Source organism: Zea mays, chromosome 1, assembly GCF_902167145.1.
Source record: "Zea mays cultivar B73 chromosome 1, Zm-B73-REFERENCE-NAM-5.0, whole genome shotgun sequence".
In the NCBI taxonomy this organism is placed as follows: domain Eukaryota; kingdom Viridiplantae; phylum Streptophyta; class Magnoliopsida; order Poales; family Poaceae; genus Zea; species Zea mays.
Genome location: NC_050096.1, coordinates 91,043,435 through 91,067,131, shown reverse-complemented (window position 1 = coordinate 91,067,131; position 23,697 = coordinate 91,043,435).

Genomic DNA, 23,697 nt, shown 5'->3' with positions numbered 1-23,697 from the left:
AGGCCGACGAAAATAGAGGCCCTAAATCGTCCCGGTCGCTCGCCCGCAGCTTCTCTCTCGCTCGTTTCGCTGTTTTGAATCACCGCGCCGCCACCACGCCGCCCGCACTCCCCTCGCCGCGCCTCCCGCCCGCACGCCCGCACGCACGCACGCCGTGCTGCCTGCACGCACGCACGCACGCCACGCCGCGCCGCACGCACGCACGCACTCCCCTCGTCGTGCCCCATCCCCTCGCCGCGCCCGGCCCTCGCCGTGCCCGCCTCCTCGCCGTGCCCCATCGCGGAGCCCGGCCCTCGTCGTGCCCGCCTCCTCGCCGTGCCCCATCGCCGCCTCCTCGCCGTGCCTCCTCGCCGTGACCCATCGTCGTGCCGCCCCTCGCCGCGCCCGGCCCTCACCGTGCCCGCCTCCTCGCCGTGCCCCATCGCCAAGAACTTGCCTCTTCGGCGTCATCGCCAGTAACAAGGTACTTACTTGGTCTTTTTTTATTTTCATTAATTGTTATCTTGTTATCTTGTCATTTTGTGATTAAGCTTTGAGTTAACTTGTCGAGTTTAAATGTTGATCGCTTTAATTCAAATTCATATTTGTCTCTGAGATATTTTGTAATGTTTAGAGTTTAGTTTTAATCGTTAACTGTAGCGAACCGTATGTGTCACCCGTTCGGGAACGACGAACGTCACATTGGCTTGTGAGGTTCGCCGTTCTGGAATTGTCCACGTATTTTGGACAGCCTGAGAGTGTAGGCTAATGCTTGTGATTTGTGACATGTGCCTTACGATTGACGCGGAATTTCGGTTGTGTAACCCAGTTGTTTCTCAACACGCCGTGTTCAGGCGTGTGCTTGGAGAGCAGCGGGGTTATGCTGCCGAAATTTCGTGGCAATCGTAGGCTACACGTCACAAATCACAAGCATCGTCCTACACTCTTGGGTGGGTTTAGGGCCTTTACCTAATAGGGAGTTCACCTAAGCCACGGACGATCATTGATGTTCTTTGTCTTTTGTTTAGCCTTTGAAATGGACGGTGATCGGAGGGTGATGTATGATGGGTGGAGAAAGGATGGGGCACATTCGAATGAATGGATGGTTGTAACAAAGGCTTTTCTTGAGCACGCTTTCAAAGATGCAACTGGTCGTCTAGTGAAGTGTCCTTGCAATCGCTGCGAGAACAAGTGGCCTCAGAAGAAGGAAGAAATGGAGAAACACCTTTGCAAAAGTGGGTTTATGTCGAACTACCTTGTATGGTACCGGCATGGAGAGTCTATTAGACACGTTGACACGGAGGTGGAACTTGATGACGATCATGATAGGATGGACGACATGTTGCATGATCTTGGTAGGGAGGTTGAAATGAACGCTGAGGAGCCGGGGCAGCTTCCACGCGATGCTTAGGAAATCTTCTGGCTACTCGCCGTGGGAGAAGAGAGACTGCACGAGCACACTCAGATGTCAGTTCTTGGGACTCTCACAAGACTAATGGCGATAAAGTCGAAGCACAACATTTCAAACAGTGCTTACAACGACATCGTCCAACTGATGGGCAAGGTTCTCCCGGAGAATCATAAGTTGCCAAAGAATATCTACTTCGCAAAGAAGATGTTGGCTGGTCTTGGGATGACATATGAGAAGATCGACGTGTGTCCCAACAGTTGCATGCTATTCTTTGAGGAGGATGACAAGCTGGACCGTTGTAAGCATTGCGAAGCTTCTAGATATGTCGAGGTGACAAATGATGAGGGTGAATTGGTAGTTACGAAGGTCGCAGATAATCAACTTCGTCGGTTGCCCATCATTCCTCGGCTTTCAAGGCTGTTCCTCAACAAGGAAATAGCTCTACATATGACGTGGCCAAAGAATGGTGTACGTCTCATCACTGATCCAGACATAATGGTCCATCCGTCAGACGGTGATGCGTGGAAGGCATTTGACGAGTTTGATCCCAAATTTGCAAACGCAGCACAGGAGCAGGCTCGAGCAGCGCAGGAGCAGGTCGGACAGCTGACGCACTATATGGTTTCTTATTTTCAGGTAATTCGTCTATCTCATCACGTGTCATTGAATTCAAAGTATAATGTTGCGATTCTAACGTTTCATCCATCTGCAGGAAATGACTACTCGACTCGGCCCTGATATGAACTTGCCCTCTTTTCGCCCTCCCCAGGTAACACTATCTGAACACTTTAATTCCATAGCAACTCTTTTTTTATTATCAAAAATGGCTCGCAGGCACAAGGATGGGGACATTGGCCGGGACAAGCTCCAGCGTCGCAGCCACTGTGGACCGGTGTTGGGTGGACGCAGGCACCTCTAGGCACTTGGACGGCTCCACCACCCCAAGGATCGCAGCCAGTCCTGGGATGGGTGCCACCGGTCTCCCAGCCACCGGCGGGCTCTCAGCCATTTCAAGCGTGGATGGCACCGCCACCGACGGGGTGGGTGCCACCACCTCAGGGGTGGCCAGCACAACAGTACCCGTGGATGCATGCACAGCCTCCTCATCACCATGGATCACAGGTGACGTTCCATGTTTAGTTTTATGCAAATAGTGACCAAACATAGCAATGTATAGGTATAGAGATAGCAAAACACAGCCTTATTTGAATGATTGATGAATTGCAGGGTTCAGTGTCACATTCTCAGGGATCGGAGGGTGCTGTCAACGTCCAAGACTTCCTCGTCCATGGTTCTGGAGGGAGTGGCCACCTTCCTGGTGGCGAAGGAGGGAGTGGCCAAAACTCCCACAGCCTGCAGGAGTGAGTAGTGAGTTTGTTTATGGACTATGTATGGACTATATATAGATTATGTATAGACTTTATTATGGATGTGATTATGGTATTGAAACTATGTATGGACTATGGACTATGTATGGACTATGGACTATGTATGGACTATGGACTATATATATGATATTGCTTGTGAATGTGTTTTGTGAAATCTGTATATGTGATATTGTAGATTATGTGTATTTTGCTATGAATTAAAAGGTGCCGAAAAATCTGTTTGGGGGGTATCATGAATTTTCGTCGGCCTGTTCGGAGGCCGACGAAAATACATGCAGGCCGCTAGCTATTTTCGTGGGCCACTGGGGCCGACGAAAATAAAGCTCCTATTTTCGTCGGCCACCGAGGCCGACGCAAATACCAAGCCGAGCACCTATTTTCGTCGGCCTTGGGGAAGCCGACGAAAATATGTCATTTTCGTCGGTACCGACGAAAATAGTTGACTATTTTTGTCGAACATATTTTCGGTGGCTATTTTAGCCTGTTTTCGTCGGTTTACGCTTATTTTCGTGGGTTTTTGGCCCACGAAAATTTAGGTGTTTCCTGTAGTGGACCCAATTAAAATAAGATATCATAATTGATAATAACACCCACGATGCAATGCATATGACATATTAAGTTTAGTTACATAAATTAATCATGCGAGAGTCCTGAGTTGCTCATGATAGCGAGCACGACTGATATACCAGTTTTACACTTTGTAGAGGTTGCGCCGTTTACTCACAAGTCGTGTATCCCGTCTAGCCAGGGTTAGCTAGACCCTTAGACACTTCTGAGGTGAATGGCTAAGGATCCACTACGAGACCTTTACAAAGTTCCACTAGCTTCAGAAAATCCGCTACGGTTTCTGAGAAGGGCAATATAGGAATCCCTCGTCCGAAAAGCCATCGCAACATGATCAACCCGAGAACCTCCTATATGCAGCTCCTCTACCGCCCGTGCCCCTTTCAGGTAAGGTAGTCCTTGTCACACTCAGATTTAAGGGACAAAGACGGGTGCATCTCATACATGCGCCAAAGAAGACAACATATATAATAACAGAGTGTGTAGAGATAAATGTCAAAATAACATCAGAGTACTTATTACATAGCGGAAGTCTTACAAAATAAAAGATTAATATAGATCAAACTAAAGTCCATCCTTGGCGCCATATAGTCAACTAGGAGATGCCACCTAGATCAAATCGAACTCCTCGTTGTGTGGCTCCTCTTGAACCACCTGATCTTCTCCTATGGGGGGTGTGAGACAGCAAGAGTGAGCTCACACATGATCATAGCTCAACAAGTTGTGGGGAAACCAGTGGGCATGAACTCACCAAAGGTGGAAGTTCATGTACAAGTTGTGGGGAAACCAGTGGGCATGAACTCACCAAAGGTGGAAGTTTATGTCACTACCGGAATTTGGCTCTTTGCCGAGTGTCATATTCTTTGCCGAGTTTTTTATTTCGGGCACTCGACAAAGAGCTCTTTGCCGAGTGCCACGCAAAAAACCCTTGGTAAAAGAAAACACTCGGCGAAAAAGCTCTTTGCCGAGTGTTTTATTTTTGACACCCGGCAAAGAGTTTCTTTGCCGAGTGTCTTTTTTTTGACACTCGGCAAAGGGCTCTTTGCCGAGTGTCACAAATACAACACTCGGCAAAGAGCTCTTTGCCGAGTGTTTTTTCTCCAACACTAGGCAAAGACAATTTAAAAATCACATTTTAAAGTAGTAAATTAATTCAAATGAAAAAGTTTTCAACTACAAATTTGTATAACTCATCATGATGTACAATTTATATATTGAACATTTCTTCATATGACGAAATAAATTATAAATTTGTTCATAAAACCTATATCTCTCTCGTAGTTTATGAAACTACGAGAGAGACGTATAGAATTTGTGCATATTGTTAGAACCATCATCTGAGATAAACAATTGACCAAACAACCAAAATAAACTTTGTAGATCTTGAGAAGTTATAGAAGTTTATAGTTGACAACTTTTTCATTTGAAGTCATATTGTCAACGAAAACTACGTCTGAATTTAAAAAATTTAAAATTTGAATTTTGAAAACGACTTCGAAAGAAAAAACCACCAACATGAAAGTTGTAGGTATTGAAGAGTTATGAAACTCTGTAGTTGACAATGTTTTAGTCTGAAATCATCTTGTTATGCAAAACTATGTTTGAATTTTGAAATTTGAATTTTTCAAACTGTCTCGGATGGAAAAACCACCAAAATAAAAGTTGTAGGTCTTGAAATGTAATGAAACTTTGTAGTTGATAATTTTTTGATTTGAAATCATCTTACCATTGAAAATTTCGTGTGAAGTTTTCAAATTTAAAATTCAAATTTTGTAAACGGTCTCGGATGTAGAAACTATTAAAATAAAACTTGTAGATCTCAAAAAGTTATGCAACTTTATAGTTGGTCACATTTTCAAATGAACTCATTTAGTGCCTTAAATAATCAAATTACTCTCGATTTGTTATAGTACATGAGGAATGAAAACGTAATATAAACATAATTGGTGTAGTAGTGTAGTGGTATAGGAGGGTATGCGCGAGAGAGAGGTTACGAGTTCGAATCTCACCATTTACAAAACATATAAGTTTGATTCAAAATAATAGTGAAAAATGATAGGGCAACGGGTAAGATAATAGGGTAGGTTTGGAGAGTTGTTCCTAGAATTTAAAAAAAATGTTTTGCTGTTTTTTTAATTTTTTCGATTCTTAATTTGCTGAGTGTTTTTCTTTGCCGAGTGCTTTTTGACACTCAGCAAAGTCTTTGTCGAGTGTCCGAAAAAAAGCACTCGGCAAAGAACCCTTTGCCGATGAAATATTTGCCGAGTGTTCTTTGCCGAGTATTACACTCGGCAAAGCCTTTGCCGAGTGTAAAATAGTCTTTGCCGAGTGTCTTAGACACTCGGCAAAGAACGCGATTCCGGTAATGTGTGGTGTGTAAGGCTGATCAATAACAAGGGTTAAAGCTGAGCATTGCTTTTAATAAGTTGGTCAAAATTTATTAGCAGTTACTAAGTGTAAGTAAATACCAAACCATAATAAATAATAATAGAACAAAATTAATAAATATTCCCATGCATTGCGAATGAAAAATTGAATTTAAGTTACATAAATTAATCATGTGAGTGTCCGAGTCGCTCATGACCGTGAGCACGGCTAGTAAACCAGTTTTACACTCTGCAGAGGTTGTACCCTGTACCCACAAGTCGTGTATCCCATGTCGCCAGAGTTTGCAAGGCCCTTAGACACTACCGAGGTGAATGGCTAGGGATCCACTACGAGGCCTTTACAAAGTTCCACTAGCTTCCGAAAACCCGCTACAATTTATGGGAAGAGCACTTGCAAGAATCCCCTGTCTGACCGCCATCGCAGCAAAATCAACCCGAGAACCTCCCTTCATGCAACTCCCCTACCGCCTTGCCCCTTTTGGGTAAGGTAGTCTTCCACTAGCTTTCCTAATTAGTTAAACAAGGGGTCTCATTCCTCCCTTGTGGTGGCACGTTTTCTTGGGTGGTTCTCCATGTTCCCATTAACATAATGATCTTATCATGAACATAAATAACATAACAGAATAATTGGAACATGGATGTAATGAAATATTAACCCAAAACCATATAAGGCAATAGCAAAACTATCCAAGTGATTCAGGGGTAAACAAGGTAAAAAGGATAAACAGACTAGGGTTACCTATTGGGTCCCATCAAAATTAACCTATGCAGATCATTATGATTAATAAGAACATGACTGGGTAAAAAGGAAGTGATCAAGGGCACAACTTGCTTGGCACTTGAGATTCTAGGTACCAGGGTGATTCTTCAAATCCTCGAAACCTCGCGCTAGTGGTAGCAATACAAACAAACATGGTATAGACAAAATTAACATCACACCAAACTTAAGAACAAACTGAATAATAATGATCTACGTGTCGCTACGAGATCGTTGGTTCGAGAACCACTAAGATCAGAGTCAGGGTTACAAAGTTATGATGGGATTAAATGATTAAAACTAGGCTCTATGTTTATTTTATAATTCTAAAGAAAAGATAACCTAAAGTAGTAATTAATTCAACTTTAATTTAAATTATAAATTGACCTTAGATCATATTTTAGTAGATTATAATGATAAGCAGATTAACAGGACTAACCAAAATAAGTTATATAAAGATCTAATTATAAAAGAATGGGGCATGGTACGAGTGACGGAACCTGTCACACCCGGTTTTAGAAGGCAAACCGAATGCGAACCATGTACGTGCCAGGATCAGTTATTCACGTACACAGCAGTTACATAACATGGACATCATCACACAGTGCTCAAAATAGTATTAATAAGGGAAATAGTAGATTACATCATGCGTCGGAGACGTCCATATAGTTCTTACAATAAATCAAAGTGCGGAAAAGAAACGTAGATAAACGCGGCCTTCACAGGCAGCCGACTGGGGGTTGCCGCTAACCCACGCCTAGAACTCGTCGTAGTCTTGGAACTCCTGGAAGTCTCCTTCCACAGCTTCATCTTCGCCTGAGCAGTGGTTGCAATGCTGACAACCTGGGGGGGGGGGTTGGGTGTGTAGAGCAAGGGTGAGTACACATCAACATACTCAGCAAGTATCCTGTTTGGCTGTAGTGGACTAGCTTTATGTGGGGATAAGTCAAGCAGTTGCTTTTAGTTGGTCAGATTATTATTACTAGTAGAGAAAGACAAGTTTTAGATTTAACCCACGTTATTAACCCAAACGTACTCCTTTCCAAGCGGAAAGAGTACCACTTACCAGCACCATAGTCATAACCAAAACCATCGATCTCATAGCCACCTGTACCACAATGTCTCTGATCAAGTACCACTAATCACTGGAGCTCCCTTGGCCGCTCATAACCGCGAGCACGGCTGATATATCAGTTTTCAAACACTCTGCAGAGGTTGTGCACTTTACCCACAAGCCGTGATTCCCATTCTGCCCGGAGATCATGACTCTCTATTGATCACTACCAAGGTGACCCAGCAGGGCATCACTACGTAGCCTTTACAAAGATTCCCCGGGGCTGTAGCCACCCGTTAGGTTTCCTAAATGCACCGCACTCCTCCCCAAGGGGCGAACCCAAACTTGGCAGAGCGAGCCGCATACACCGAGCCCCATTGACGGCACGACGGCTAAGTGAACTACACCCCGGATCCTCTAATTATTCAGCTAAGGGCACCCCATTCCACCCTCATGGTTGCACTGTTTTCCCGGGTGGTCATCCATAGAACAGGTCCTTACGGAGAGGCACTCGAGAAACCGCTCGAGCCCCCTTGAAGACCACAAGTATAACATCATAATAAGAAAGGGGAAAACAGCGTATCATAGATAATCTCATCATGTTCGTTGATTAGAGTTTGAGCAATAGCATAAAGCTAAACAATAATAATAATAATCCAACCCAGATAGGTGAACAAGGACATGGATAACAAAAGCTAGTCAATCCTTAGGTATAAATGTGTAAAGTGGGAGGTGAATTAAAGAATGAATAGGACAGAGATAGGTCAAGGGACACTTGCCTCCACCAAACGACTGCTGCTCAGGGGCTTCTCCTGCGAGTTCCTCGGGCTCTTCGACCGGATCGTTCTCTATGCGATTGCAAGCATACATACATTCATCCATTCAAATTGGGAAACAAACAGTACATCATACAAGGGAACAAATAAAGTGAGTATGCATCAAGTATGACATTCGATATCGCATTCGTTATGGTTAGAAAGAAACGGGAAAAGGGTCTCGCGGGGGCTAAAGCTTATGCACTAATGATTAGTTACCATTGGTTCTAACAAAAGAATTGAGTTATATGCACTAATGGAAACCTAGACATTTTTAGTTGATCAACATTGAACTGGATAAACAATTGATTACATGAATTAATAGCGAAACGGAATTCTAAATTAAGTTTCCTATTTCAATAACATGAACAATGATTAACTTGCCTAAAATAAAACATATAACAGTAATGAAAGAAAGTAAATAAAATAAAAAAAAATAAAAAAGGGGGGGGGGGCGGTTGAACCGGCCCGGGGCAGGGGCGGCCGAGCCGGCTGCGGGCGGCCGAGCTGGCGGGGGCGCGGGGCAGGGGGGCGCAGGGGCGGCCGAGCCGGCCAGGGGGCGGCCGAACCGGCGGGCAGGGGCGGCCGAGCCGGCCAAGGGCGGGGTAGGGCGCGCGGGGGGCGGCCGAGCCGGCCAAGGGGCGGCGGCGCTGCAGGGGGCGGCCGATCCGGCCATGGGGGCGGTCGGGCGGGCGGCGGTTGGGCCGGGGAGGGGGAGGAGGAGGGGAGAGGGAAGGGAGGAAGGGGGGGGGAAGGCTCACCGGAGACGGGGACGGGGCGGCCGAACCGGCGACGGGGCAGGGGGCGGCGGCTTGGGCAGGGTCGGCGGCTAGGGTGGGGAAGAGAAAATGAGAGGGAGGGAGAGGGATTGGGGGGATTTGGGGGGGAAAAGGGAGGAAGGGAGGGGGCGGCTGGGCCAAAGGGCCCAAAGGGGCGCGCGGGGGGGGGGGGGGGGGGGGGGGGGTTGGGCCAGCCAAGGGCGGCCCAAGGCGCGGGAGAGAGAAAGAAAGAGGGAGGAGAGAGAGAAGGGAAAAAGAAAGAAAAGAAAAAGAAAAAAGAGAAAAGGTTTTTCTCCTTTTCGAAATCCGATCTTCCTAGATGAATGCAACTTACATTTTTAAGCAATCGAAAGAATGCATGATTCGGCATGATGCATCAAACAACATAAGGTAATTTAGGTTTTTCTTTACACGGGAATTCCAAACCAAACTCCGCTATAACTTTGGAAAAGATCAAGGTTTAGCGAGGGAATGAGAAAAAGAAAAGGGTAACGCCTGAATTTGGTGAAAGAAAAGAAGAAAAAAATTCTACCCCCAAATTCAGGGCGTTACAAACCTATCCCCCTTAAAAGAATCTCGCCCTCGAGATTCAGGGTTGGCTAGCAAAGAGCTCAGGGTATTTAGCCATGAGATCATCTTCACGCTCCCAGGTTGCTTCTTCCTCAGAGTGGTGATTCCATCTGACCTTGCACATTCTGATGGTCTTCCTTCGGGTGACTCGGTCTGCAACCTCAAGGATTTGCACTGGCTTCTCAACGTAGGTCAAGTCCTCCTGGACTTCAAGACCTTCCACTGGCAACTGCTCTTCTGGCACACGCAAGCACTTCTTCAACTGAGACACATGAAAGACATTATGCACAGCAGACAAATTCTCTGGCAAACTGAGCTGATAGGCCACTTCTCCACGTCTTGCAAGAATCTGATACGGACCAATGTAGCGGGGTGCTAGCTTGCCTTTCGCTCCGAACCTTCTGACTCCTCTAATCGGTGACACTTTCAGATAGACGAAGTCTCCGACTTCGAAACTCAGCTCTCTTCTTCTTGTGTCTGCATAGCTTCGCTGTCTTGATTGCGCTATCTTCAGATTCTCTCGGACCATCTTGATGTTCTCTTCGGCTTCAAGCAGGATGTCTGGCCCAAACACTTGCTTCTCTCCAGGCTGATCCCATTGCAACGGAGTTCTGCAACTCCTTCCATAGAGCGCCTGAAATGGTGACATCTTCAAACTGGCCTGGTAACTGTTGTTATAGGAAAACTCTGCATAGGGCAATCGCTTGTCCCATCCGGACTGATCTTGCAACGCATAGGCTCTCAACATGTCTTCCAGAATTTGATTGGTCCTTTCGGTCTGGCCATCTGTCTGCGGGTGATAAGCTGAACTGAAATTTAGATGCGTGCCCAAGGCTTCATGCAACTGCTGCCAGAAATGAGAGGTGAACTGCGTTCCTCTGTCTGACACTATCTTCTTTGGCACACCATGAAGACAAACGATCCGAGACATATACAACTCCGCCAATACTGCACTGCTGTAGTTGGTCTTGACAGGTATGAAGTGGGCTGACTTGGTCAAGCGGTCCACTACTACCCAGATGGAATCGTAGCCGGCTCGAGTGCGAGGCAATCCGACTATGAAATCCATACCAATTTCGTCCCATTTCCACTGAGGGATCTGCAACGGTTGCAACAATCCAGCTGGTCTCTGGTGCTCTGCCTTAATTCTTCGACAACTATCGCACATAGCCACATGCTCTGCGATTTCCCTTTTCATTCCGTACCACCAGAATTTCTTCTTCAGATCCTGATACATCTTCTCACTACCAGGGTGAATCGAATAGGCTGTCTCATGAGCTTCTTTGAGGATCAACTCCCGAATAGACTGGACATTGGGAACACACAAGCGGTCTTTGAACCATATCACGCCTTCTGCATCTTCTCGAAAATCTTTGCCTCTGCCATCTAGAATCAGTCGCCGGATCTCACTGATCTTCTCATCATTCTTCTGCGCTTCTTTGATTTCGTGCTCCAAGGTAGGTTCCAACTCGACTGTGACTCCTTGCGAATTGTTCAGAAATCCGAGACTCAACCTGTCGAACTACTTGGCCAACTCATAAGGCATCGGACGAGCGACCATCAGATTGACTTGACTCTTTCTGCTCAAAGCATCTGCCACTACGTTTGCTTTGCCTGGATGGTAATGAATCTCCAACTCATAATCTTTGATCAACTCTAACCATCTTCGTTGCCTCATGTTCAACTCTGACTGAGTGAATATGTATTTCAGACTCTTATGATCTGTGTAAACATCGCATTTCTGTCCATACAGATAGTGCCTCCATGTCTTCAGTGCGTGAACCACTGCTGCCAACTCTAGATCATGGATTGGGTAGTTCTTCTCATGAACCTTCAACTGTCGGGACGAGTAAGCCACAACTCTTCCCTCTTGCATCAACACACATCCCAAACCTGTGTAACAAGCATCACAATACACCGAGAAGGGCTTGTGCACATCAGGCAAGACTAGAACAGGCGCTGTAGTCAACTTCTCTTTCAGCGCTTCAAAGGCCTCTTGACATTTCTGGGTCCACTTGAACTCAACTTTGTTGCCTAGCAACGCTGTCATTGGTTTCGCAATCTTCGAAAACCCTTCGATGAATTGCCGATAATATCCAGCCATTCCAATGAAACTCTTGATTCCTCGAGCATCCGTTGGCGCTTTCGAGTTCAGAATGTCTGCCACTTTCTTCGGATCCACAGCCAAACCTTCTTTGTTGATTATATGACCCAAGAACAGGACTTCACTGATCTAGAACTCACACTTGCTCAACTTTGCATACAACTGGTGCTCTCGCAATCTCCGCAATACCATCCTCAAATGACTTGCATGCTCTTCTTCACTTTGAGAATTGACCAGAATGTCATCAATGAATACCACCACAAACTTACCGAGATAATCCATGAATACACTGTTCATCAAGTTCATAAAGAACGCTGGCGCATTGGTCAAACCAAAAGACATTACTGTGAACTCATACAAACCATACTTGGAAATGAATGTCGTCTTCGGAATGTCCGAAGGTCGGATCCTGAGCTGATGATAACCTGACCTCAGATCAATCTTGGAGAACACACTAGCTCCTCTCAACTGGTCGAACAGATCTTCTATTCTGGGCAAGGGATACTTATTCTTGATCGTGACCTCATTCAAAGCTCGATAATCGATACACATCCTTTTGGTGCCATCTTTCTTCTCCACAAATAGGACAGGGGCGGCCCAAGGCGAGGTGCTTGGCCGAATGTAACCTTTCTCTGACAGCTCATCAATCTGCTTCTTAAGCTCAACCAACTCTGGTCCGGATATTCTGTAAGCTCTCTTAAAGATAGGGGCGGTTCCAGGAAGAAGTTCTATGGCAAACTCAACTTTCCGCTCTGGTGGCATACCCGGTAAGTCCTTTGGAAACACATCCGGGAACTCAGACACAACCTTGATACTCTCAATTGGGCCTGCTTCACTGTTATCAACAGCTAGCTGATAACAACTTCCTTTCTTTGGCTCAGGCGGGACTAACTCGGTCACCACTTCCTCTCCTAGTGGGGACACCAACTTGATTGTCCTCTTATCACAACTGATAACTGCCTGATACTTATCTAGCCAATTCATCCCTAGGATGACATCTATTCCCTGAGTACCCATTACTATAAGGTTGGCGGGAAACGCTATCCCCCTTATTTCCACACTTATATTCAAACAAATGCTATCAGCTCGAATTCTACCACCGGCTGAGTCAATTTGAATGGGGGTTGACATGGTAGTAATTGGAAGATTATGTGCTTCTACCCATGATGCAGTAATGAAAGAATGTGTTGCTCCAGTATCAAATAACACTTCTGCAATATGGGAGTCGACTGGGAACATACCTACTATCATGCCGGGGGTCTCCTGAACTGCTTCAGCCTCCAAGTGATTCAGCCTCCCATGATTGTAACGCGGTTGAGGGCGATTGCCTGCTCCAGGCTAAGGCACATTCTGCTTTGCTGAGGCACTGGGGCCTGACTGCTGCTGGGCTGCCTTCTTCGGACATTGCATCACCCAGTGGCCTTGCTCTCCACAGTGGAAACATGCCCTGTTTCCAACCTGAGTTGGTGCTGGCTGATTGTTCTGCTGGTTTGCTGGGGCGGGAAGACGAGGTGCTTGCTGATTCTGCTTCTGAAACTGACCTCCTGACTGATTGCTCTGGCGGTTCTGGTACTGATGCTGAGGATACTGCCTTTGGAACTGCTGATGCTGCTGAGGTGGACGCTGGTTCTGCCTGAACTGCTGAGGTTGATTGCCTGAGAAACGAGGACGGCTGCTGCTTCCAGGCTGGGGTCCACTGATCTTGCGCTTACGATCCTCCATCTCCTTACGCTTCCTCTCTGTCATGATTGCTCTGTCAATCAGGTGCTGGAATGTCGGGAAGGTATGATTCATCAGCTGATACTGAAGAGGGTCAACCAAGCCTCTCAGGAAATGGTACTGTCGCTTGGCGTCGGTGTTGACATCCTCAGGGGCGTAGCGAGACAATTGCAGAAACTTGTCCCGGTACTCACTGACAGACAATGGTCCTTGCTTGAGGGCCAGAAACTCCTCCTTCTTCACTGTCATCAGACCTGCAGGAACATGGTACTGACGGAAGCTTCCTCTGAACTCTTCCCAGGTGATGGCGTCAGGGTGGGCATGGGTGGCGAGGTAAGACTCCCACCATGACTGGGCTGCTCCTCTCAACAGACGGGGACCATACAGGACTTTCTCCCTGTCATCGCACTGAGCGGTATGCAACTCCCGCTCCACAGTGCGCAACCAGTCTTCAGCATCCATGGGGTCAGAAGAATGAGCAAACGTTGGTGGATGACCTCTCATGAATTCAGCACGCTTGTCTCTGGGCATCTGAGGCATCTGAGGCTGAGGTGGCGCCTGCTGCTGCTGCTGCTGAATGGCGGCCAAGGTCTGACAGATGGCTTGAACTGCCTGAGTCTGCATCAGAAACATCTGCTCGATGGACATCGGGGGCGGGGGCGGCAGGTGCTGCTGCTGGGGCACCTCCTCCTGTTGAGCGGCTCGCTCCTGCTGAGCACGCCTTCCTCCTCTGCGCATGTTCTCTGACATCTACAGAATGCAACCACACATCAGAACTGATCTGGCAAATCTTGCAGCATGAGAAAAGAGTATAGAATTTTTCAACAACACTGAACAGATGAGCATCTTCACTGATCTCCAACACATACCACACAGCTTCTCAGATAAAGAGGAAAGTGGAATAAGAGGTTTCCCAACTATATAGCTAACTTTATTAACATAATAGGTAAACGAAAATGCAGGGGATGCCCACACTCTGGTGACAATCATTACAAAGATCCAAACCAAACATAGTTCATCATGACAAACATAAATGCACAGGATATAGCAAACTACCCTGTCTAACTAAGACTAACGCTAAGACTGAGACTTCTATGTATATATGTATTAATTACAAGATCCAACTCTAACGATCTATGGTTCTAGAGTTATCTTGGTCTTGCAGTCGGGGTTGCCATAAGACTGGTGTCCACGCCGAGGTGAGCGGTATAGGTGCTGAGTCCCGAAGGGAGCAGGGGAACCATCCTCCAGGTGACGACGTTCCGCGCGCTCAGCCCGCAGCTGGGCGATCTCAGCACGAGCCCTACTCAGCTCATCTAGTGCATGGTCCAGCTCCGTGTTTAGCACGGCGGCTAGGTTGACTGTGCTGCTCAACCTAGGATTGCCCTCACCGACAGGTGAGACAATCACGCCTCCTGTGCTGCCAGATGAACGGAGAGGATAATACTTCAGGTCAAGACCGTCAGCTACCTCACCGAAGACTGAGCAGTAGTGCGAAAGCGCACGCCGTGCAGCATCTTGCATGGCTGCCTCAGCTGAGTCCCGCTCAGAGATAGTATAGTGCTCCGAGCAGGCCTCCGCACCCTGGAGACTGTTCTCCGGACGGCGCACCAAGCAGGTTGCCTCCCAGCGGTCCGGGTAGACCCCGCGACAGTGCTGGTAGACCACACAGCGATACTCGATGGACCAAGTATGTCGGCTAAGTGCCCGACGTAGCAGGGTATCGAGCGCATCGTGGAAGTGACACCCGCGAGCAGCGTCGCGAGTGATGGATCGAGCAAACCATCCTTCCAGCTCCTGGTTAGCAGAGAGGTCGGTGCCGTGGCTCGAGCTGTCGTCGCCATCTCCGTCGTCTGGATCTCCTCCAGCAGCTACTCCAGAGGCTGGGGCGCCCTGTGGTGGTGCAGGGGGCACCTCCAGGGGAAGCTTAGGGGAGCAGCTCCTCACGGACTCTATCTCCTGGTGGAGCGAGGAAGAAGAACCCTGCTGCTCCTGTCGTCGACGTTCCTGCTCCTCATGCAGGCGGTGGTGCAGTCTCTCCAAGTGGCTGGACTGTCCGGCCACGGGACGGCGAAGCGGACGCTCAGCAAGATGGGAGGGTAAGAAAGGGATGACGGACTTTCGTGCAGTGTGTCTAAGTCGAGCCATCTATAAAAGACATCGCAAGCAAAAGGGTGAGAACAGAATCAATATGACCAGCAAGTAATGAATCATAAATAAAGGAAGGATTGGAATAAAACATGATTTTCAGCAAGGTATAATATATAGTAGAACATAGGTTTGGTCGGTATGACCAACTTTTGAAGGGATATCAAAGTCAAGGAAGGGACAGAGGTCTATAGTCCTTAGAACGACCATTCTACTCTAGGTTAGCGGTCCTACAGTCAGCACGGCTCTGATACCACTTATGTCACACCCGGTTTTAGAAGGCAAACCGAATGCGAACCATGTACGTGCCAGGATCAGTTATTCACGTACACAGCAGTTACATAACATGGACATCATCACACAGTGCTCAAAATAGTATTAATAAGGGAAATAGTAGATTACATCATGCGTCGGAGACGTCCATATAGTTCTTACAATAAATCAAAGTGCGGAAAAGAAACGTAGATAAACGCGGCCTTCACAGGCAGCCGACTGGGGGTTGCCGCTAACCCACGCCTAGAACTCGTCGTAGTCTTGGAACTCCTGGAAGTCTCCTTCCACAGCTTCATCTTCGCCTAAGCAGTGGTTGCAATGCTGACAACCTGGGGGGGGGGTTTGGGTGTGTAGAGCAAGGGTGAGTACACATCAACATACTCAGCAAGTATCCTGTTTGGCTGTAGTGGACTAGCTTTATGTGGGGATAAGTCAAGCAGTTGCTTTTAGTTGGTCAGATTATTATTACTAGTAGAGAAAGCCAAGTTTTAGATTTAACCCACGTTATTAACCCAAACGTACTCCTTTCCAAGCGGAAAGAGTACCACTTACCAGCACCATAGTCATAACCAAAACCATCGATCTCATAGCCACCTGTACCACAATGTCTCTGATCAAGTACCACTAATCACTGGAGCTCCCTTGGCCGCTCATAACCGCGAGCACGGCTGATATATCAGTTTTCAAACACTCTGCAGAGGTTGTGCACTTTACCCACAAGCCGTGATTCCCATTCTGCCCGGAGATCATGACTCTCCATTGATCACTACCAAGGTGACCCAGCAGGGTATCACTACGTAGCCTTTACAAAGATTCCCCGGGGCTGTAGCCACCCGTTAGGTTTCCTAAATGCACTGCACTCCTCCCCAAGGGGCGAACCCAAACTTGGCAGAGCGAGCCGCATACACCGAGCCCCATTGACGGCACGACGGCTAAGTGAACTACACCCCGGATCCTCTAATTATTCAGCTAAGGGCACCCCATTCCACCCTCATGGTTGCACTGTTTTCCCGGGCGGTCATCCATAGAACAGGTCCTTACGGAGAGGCACTCGAGAAACCGCTCGAGCCCCCTTGAAGACCACAAGTATAACATCATAATAAGAAAGGGGAAAACAGTGTATCATAGATAATCTCATCATGTTCGTTGATTAGAGTTTGAGCAATAGCATAAAGCTAAACAATAATAATAATAATCCAACCCAGATAGGTGAACAAGGACATGGATAACAAAAGCTAGTCAATCCTTAGGTATAAATGTGTAAAGTGGGAGGTGAATTAAAGAATGAATAGGACAGAGATAGGTCAAGGGACACTTGCCTCCACCAAATGACTGCTGCTCAGGGGCTTCTCCTGCGAGTTCCTCGGGCTCTTCGACCGGATCGTTCTCTATGCGATTGCAAGCATACATACATTCATCCATTCAAATTGGGAAACAAACAATACATCATACAAGGGAACAAATAAAGTGAGTATGCATCAAGTATGACATTCGATATCACATTCGTTATGGTTAGAAAGAAACGGGAAAAGGGTCTCGCGGGGGCTAAAGCTTATGCACTAATGATTAGTTACCATTGGTTCTAACAAAAGAATTGAGTTATATGCACTAATGGAAACCTAGACATTTTTAGTTGATCAACATTGAACTGGATAAACAATTGATTACATGAATTAATAGCGAAACAGAATTCTAAATTAAGTTTCCTATTTCAATAACATGAACAATGATTAACTTGCCTAAAATAAAACAAATAACAGTAATGAAAGAAAGTAAATAAAATAAAATAAAATAAAAAAGGGGGGCGGTTGAACCGGCCAGGGGGCGGTTGAACCGGCCCGGGGCAGGGGCGGCCGAGCCGGCGGCGGGCGACCGAGCTGGCGGGGGCGCGGGGCAGGGGGGCGCAGGGGCGGCCGAGCCGGCCAGGGGGCGGCCGAACCGGCGGGCAGGGGCGGCCGAGCCGACCAAGGGCGGGGCAGGGCGTGCGGGGGGCGGCCGAGCCGGCCAAGGGGCGGCGGCGCTGCAGGGGGCGGCCGATCCGGCCATGGGGGCGGTCGGGCGGGCGGCGGTTGGGCCGGGGAGGGGGAGGAGGAGGGGAGAGGGAAGGGAGGAAGGGGGGGGGAAAGGGCTCACCGGAGACGGGGACGGGGCGGCCGAGCGGCGGGGGCGGCCGAACCGGCGACGGGGCAGGGGGCGGCGGCTTGGGCAGGGGCGGCGGCTAGGGTGGGGAAGAGAGAATGAGAGGGAGGGAGAGGGATTGGGGGGATTTGGGGGGGAAAGGAGGAAGGGAGGGGGCGGCTGGGCCAAAGGGCCCAAAGGGGCGCGCGGGGGGGGGGGGGGCGGTTGGGCCGGCCAAGGGCGGCCCAAGGCGCGGGAGAGAGAAAGAAAGAGGGAGGAGAGAGAGAAGGGAAAAAGAAAGAAAAGAAAAAGAAAAAAAAGAGAAAAGGTTTTTCTCCTTTTCGAAATCCGATCTTCCTAGATGAATGCAACTTACATTTTTAAGCAATCGAAAGAATGCATGATTCGGCATGATGCATCAAACAACATAAGGTAATTTAGGTTTTTCTTTACACGGGAATTCCAAACCAAACTCCGCTATAACTTTGGAAAAGATCAAGGTTTAGCGAGGGAATGAGAAAAAGAAAAGGGTAACGCCTGAATTTGGTGAAAGAAAAGAAGAAAAAAATTCTACCCCCAAATTCAGGGCGTTACAGAACCTCCCAAGTAATTAGGCCCACCTACATTTGTCATTGTCCAACGGACTTCAGACAACCCTGTAGGTGCCCCTGAATCACTTGTCAAGTTCGGTATCTGCTTTTCTCACCTTTCCCAAGAGCGTTTCACCCATCTTGCAGACATTACAGAACATCGGAGATATAGAAATGCGGAAGCGATTACATAAACTTACATTTATTTAGAAAGTAAGATCAAGTTATTTATTACAGACCAGAGTTATAAAACGAGTGCTGAGTAGTATTATTACAATACCAAGGGAGGCAGAAACTCCTCCTGATAGTTTTTACTTAAAAGTTTTATGGAGGACCATGTCCTCCCGGAGCTTCACTCTTGTTTTTCTTCATTTGGAACCACCTTGGAGCAAAAGCAACAAAAGTTTGTTGCTTCCTCACCTAAAAACAATGGGGGAATAAACCCTGAGTATGGAATTACTCAGCAAGTCTTACCCGACTAAAGAAAAGACTCTCAAGGGTATGCTGGTTAAGGGAGTCAAGGTAAGGCTTCTCAATAATCAAAGACTCTGTTTTGCAGAAATGCTTACTAAAGTGGATCCTTAAAAATCCAGTTTTATTTGTCAAGTTAGTAAAATTACCTGCATCTAGAGTTCTCTCTACTCTAGTTCAAACACTTGTCCTGCACTAGCCAGTTTCTTAACAAATCCCTTCATCTTTAGTGGAGTTCTACGTATAAGTCAGTGACCAAGTCTTCATAACCACGAAGGTATGGCGATCTGAATCGATTATACTCAGCTGAGGATCTCCAATCACACGACATATGTAGCACTTAACCCTTGCATATGTCAACCCACCACCGGGGTTCTTAAGACCAGATCAGGTTCACGCGAACCGAGAGCACAGATACACCACCGTCCAGCCTCTTGCTACGGAGGGTACATGCTACTCTCGCCACCGCTCCACGCCCATTCCATGTTATCTTATTCTGGCCTTAGTGTACCCGAGGCAAGGCTTACCCATGACGATGCATGTGACCAGTTAAAGGGTCCTCGGTCAGCAGGCCTACATCGACATGATCCTTAATCGACTCAGACAGAGACACTACACCGAGACTCCTTTCTCGTGCAAGTCACCCGCCCGGTCTCAGCTTAATTATTTCAAACCCAAAGTTTGGTACCTGGCAGAGGCACATCTTTTCCGATGTTGAACCCATCACGGCCGTGATGGATCCACCATCAAGTTTTATTTTCGAAAACATCCCACCCACTTTTGCCACATCATCTTTTTGTAAAACAAAACATTTTGTTTTTCTAAAGCAAGGCTAAGCATCAAAATCTTTTGTAAAATGGGTGATCAAGGAAGGTAATCAAATTCAAGGAAGGTAATGCAGGAATGGTTTTATCAATCAACTCCTATCACCTAATGCATCAAGCAAGTGAGAAAGATTTTAAAAACATCAAGGAAGGTGGCAAATGCACCGGGGCTTGCCTTCGTTGATAGGTGAGTCAGGCTCGGACCCGCAGATATCAAAGTAGAAACAATTTCCGGCCTGAGATTCCGAAGGTGGTGGTGTCTTCTCTTCGGTCACTTTGATCTCTTCTTCGTTTTCTAAATATAACCATATAGGTATATATAAGAATGAATGCCATGTAATGCTCATGAGAGTGCAAAGATAATAAGAATTTATTATCTAAGTCTTGAATACCACTTTCCTTCACGGAACTCCGAGAACTTAGGGTTTCCGGAGTCACTAAAGGAGTTCAAAGGGCAGGGGGTAGGGTTTTGGGTTCTAGTTATCAAACAAAGTCCAATTCAAACCAAACTCTACCCAAGGTTTCTAAATAATGTGTAGAGCTTATATAAAAAGTTTGATTATTTTTGAAATTACCATATGTTTTCTAAAAATCCAGAACTAATGCTTTAAACTACTTTAAATACTCCAAAATTCATTATTTAATCTAAAAATCAGTCAACTATTTTTATTAAATTCTATAGAAAATAAGAAGTCTAGGAAAATTGGTTTGACAATTTTAGGGTTTTTCTTCAATTTTCTACAATTTCCTAAAGCTTCACTGAAAAAGAAAAAGGAAAAGATTAAACAGTGCTGGGCCGGTTTCAGCCCAGGCGGCCCAGGTCCACGCAGAAACGCGCGCGCGCCCGCGCTGGATACTTTGCAGAAAAGCCCTCGTTGTTCTGGCTAACTAGGAACGTGTTCTTTCACTATTTTCTTGAGTCACTGACGTTTTTCAGATAACCCCTCGGACTTCTAATTCTTTACCGACCGAAGCCCACGACGTCGCACGGCGGGGCTTGCACGCCGGCGAAGGTAGACTGACCGGACGGAGCAACGACTGGTGCCCCCAAGCGGCTGACACCGAATTGAACCTCCCCCGGCCATTTCCCCCAACTTAATTTGAAGAATGGAGATCTAAATTGTTCTGGCCACGGCGACCGTAGACCATGCGAATAGAGGAACGTGTTCCCGACGATGGGTGGCGGTTTAGTTCAATTGGGCAGGTCTATGAGCATCACGGGTATGTGAGATCACTCAAACGAGGGAGCAGAAGGTTTGAACTGACCTCAATTGCACAGGCCGCGGCGAGGTTGGTTTCACAGCGGCGGAAACTGTGATTGGGGGAAGTGAGCGATTCTCCGGCTATGGGGGCTAATCGGAGATGGGAGTGGTGGCTATGGCTTCGCAATTTGGAGACGAAGGTCAAAGCTCGGTTGATTTGAGCGAAGGGAGCGAGGACGGGGTGAATTTATAGGCGCGGTGAAGCACGACCGTGGCCACGGTGATAACCATTGCTGGCCCTAGCTGGCAATCAACGATGGCACCGAGCACGACACTCCCCTTAGAGCTTGCCACGTTCAACCGCGGCCGTAAGGCAGTCAAATCCGTGATGGCGTGGCCGAACAGAGGAGAGCGGCGCCGGTGACCGGACATGGCCGGAAGGAGGGGTGGCCGCGTGGCAGCCGGAGTTAGTGCTCTCCACCACGGCGGTCTTACCCAGAGCAAAAAGATCTTCGCACGGAGATGCTCGCCGCCCGATCATCCCGACCCCGGCGCAAATCGCGGCGCGGATAGGTCGTCGCCGGTGAGGTTGCCGCGCTGGCAATCTAATCCACAATAGAGCACTGTACCATGGCGAATGGGGTTCAGTCAGTCTGGCAGACCGTTTTTGAGCTTGATTTTCTCTCAAACTTATATGGCAACATGATCAACACTCTGTATCAAAATTGTAGAGCAATATACCATCTACAACATTGCTATATTGTGCTGCCACAAAAAGTCAATGGATCTTGCTTGAAATTAAGCCTGAAGTTCATGTCAGTCCACTGTCAGGCTGATTTCAGACTTTAAGTAGTCTCACAGCCTGACTTTGGGCTTAATTATCTCCTGAATTTTCTTAACAACTATGCTCACACTCTTAAGCAAAGTTGTTCTCCTTTGTTTGCTCTACAACTTTGATGTGGTGTCCTAGGGCAAAAACCCTATAAATTGAAAGTTGCAAGGCTCCAAAGTTGAGCCCAAAATTCTGAAATTCAGACTTAGGCCATATAGTGCTTAAGAGGTGACCTTTTTGCAAATAAACCCAAAACTTAGGGTTTGGCTTGTAAATCTCTATATTTGTGAATCATATGACTTAATATGCTTTAACCTTGTAGTTTTTACACTTTAGTCCAAATGTGCACAGTTTTTGCACATAGGCCCCTAGGGTTTGGACTTAGGTTATAAAAGTTATAGACAATAGGTGATAAACAATTACAGAGACACTAGGTGATAAAAAATAATATTACAAAATTATAGAAGTTTGAATGGATTAATTTGGACTTCATATGAATTTCATATGGATTTAACAAGATTCTGGAATTGTTTTTATACAAGAAATTCATTTTATAAATCAATTTCTCTGATTTTCCATTTCCATGGACTGCGCCTCAATTACCAGAGAAGACATGGGTCTCTGCGCAAAGATCCTAAGACTCAGAGAACAGTCAACCTGGATGGCGGGTTTATTCCCTAAAAACCGAGGGGTTCTTTGTGAAATAGGTTCTGCGAAGGTTTATGATCTAATACAGGCCGTTGGATCCACAACCGAGCGCCCGGTTTAGATGCACACGGATATGAACCGGTAAGCAACGTGGGGCATCAGATTAAAATCCTGCGGCTAGGGTTTTATGAGGATGGGATCTAATCTCGGTCATCGAACTACCATCCTATGGCTCAGATTCATTTGACGAAGGGGTATGCTGGTTCCAATCGCGGCCACCCGATAGGGATCGGACGGCCAAGAGTCGTTCTCCTTCCCCGAGCACCCCCAATCCTGACGGGGTGCTCACCGCAGCGGAGCGCCATGACCGGAGCTCCCCAACAACACGCCCAGACGTTAAGTTCTCGATTCCCTAGCGCTACGCGTAGAGGAGGTCAAGGCGAATCTGTTAGTGGGATTATTACCTCGATAAGATGTGGCGACGGCTCTGCCCGCGCGATGGTGCAGCACCACAGCCAATCCTTGCAACAGCGACAAAATTGTGTGCACCCCGGACGAGTTCCTTGCCCGCCATTGGCTCCTACACCATCAACGGGCGCGGGCGAACCAGATGATGGCTTCCTTACCAGCGTTCATGCGGCGCAGGCCTCCGCCAATGGTGCGAGCGGCGATTTCTTGTTCTCTCTGTGCGCTCACGACGGTCATGAAGCGGCTTTTTCTTTGTTTATTAGGTTCGCTGGCTCAGCTTGATGTCTTGGACGAGCGAAGGCGGCCGGGTTTTAAAGGAAATCCTGCGAAGATCTCGGCCAGAGCGATGACCGAGAACTCCATCAGATCCGGCGGCGGCGGCGTTCTGGTAGAGAAGATAAGTCCGACCAAGCGGATCCACGCGTCGGTGACTGCTCTACAGTGCGTAGACACCGGGCGAGTGACTGACCCTGCGGCCCCACCCATCAGTGTGGCGCGAGGAGTGTAGGTTACTGGCCGAACGGGCCCGCGCGTCAGCGTGTGGTCGCCCAGGTAATTGCGCGCGTGACGTATCGGCCCACAAGCCAGTGAAGGCC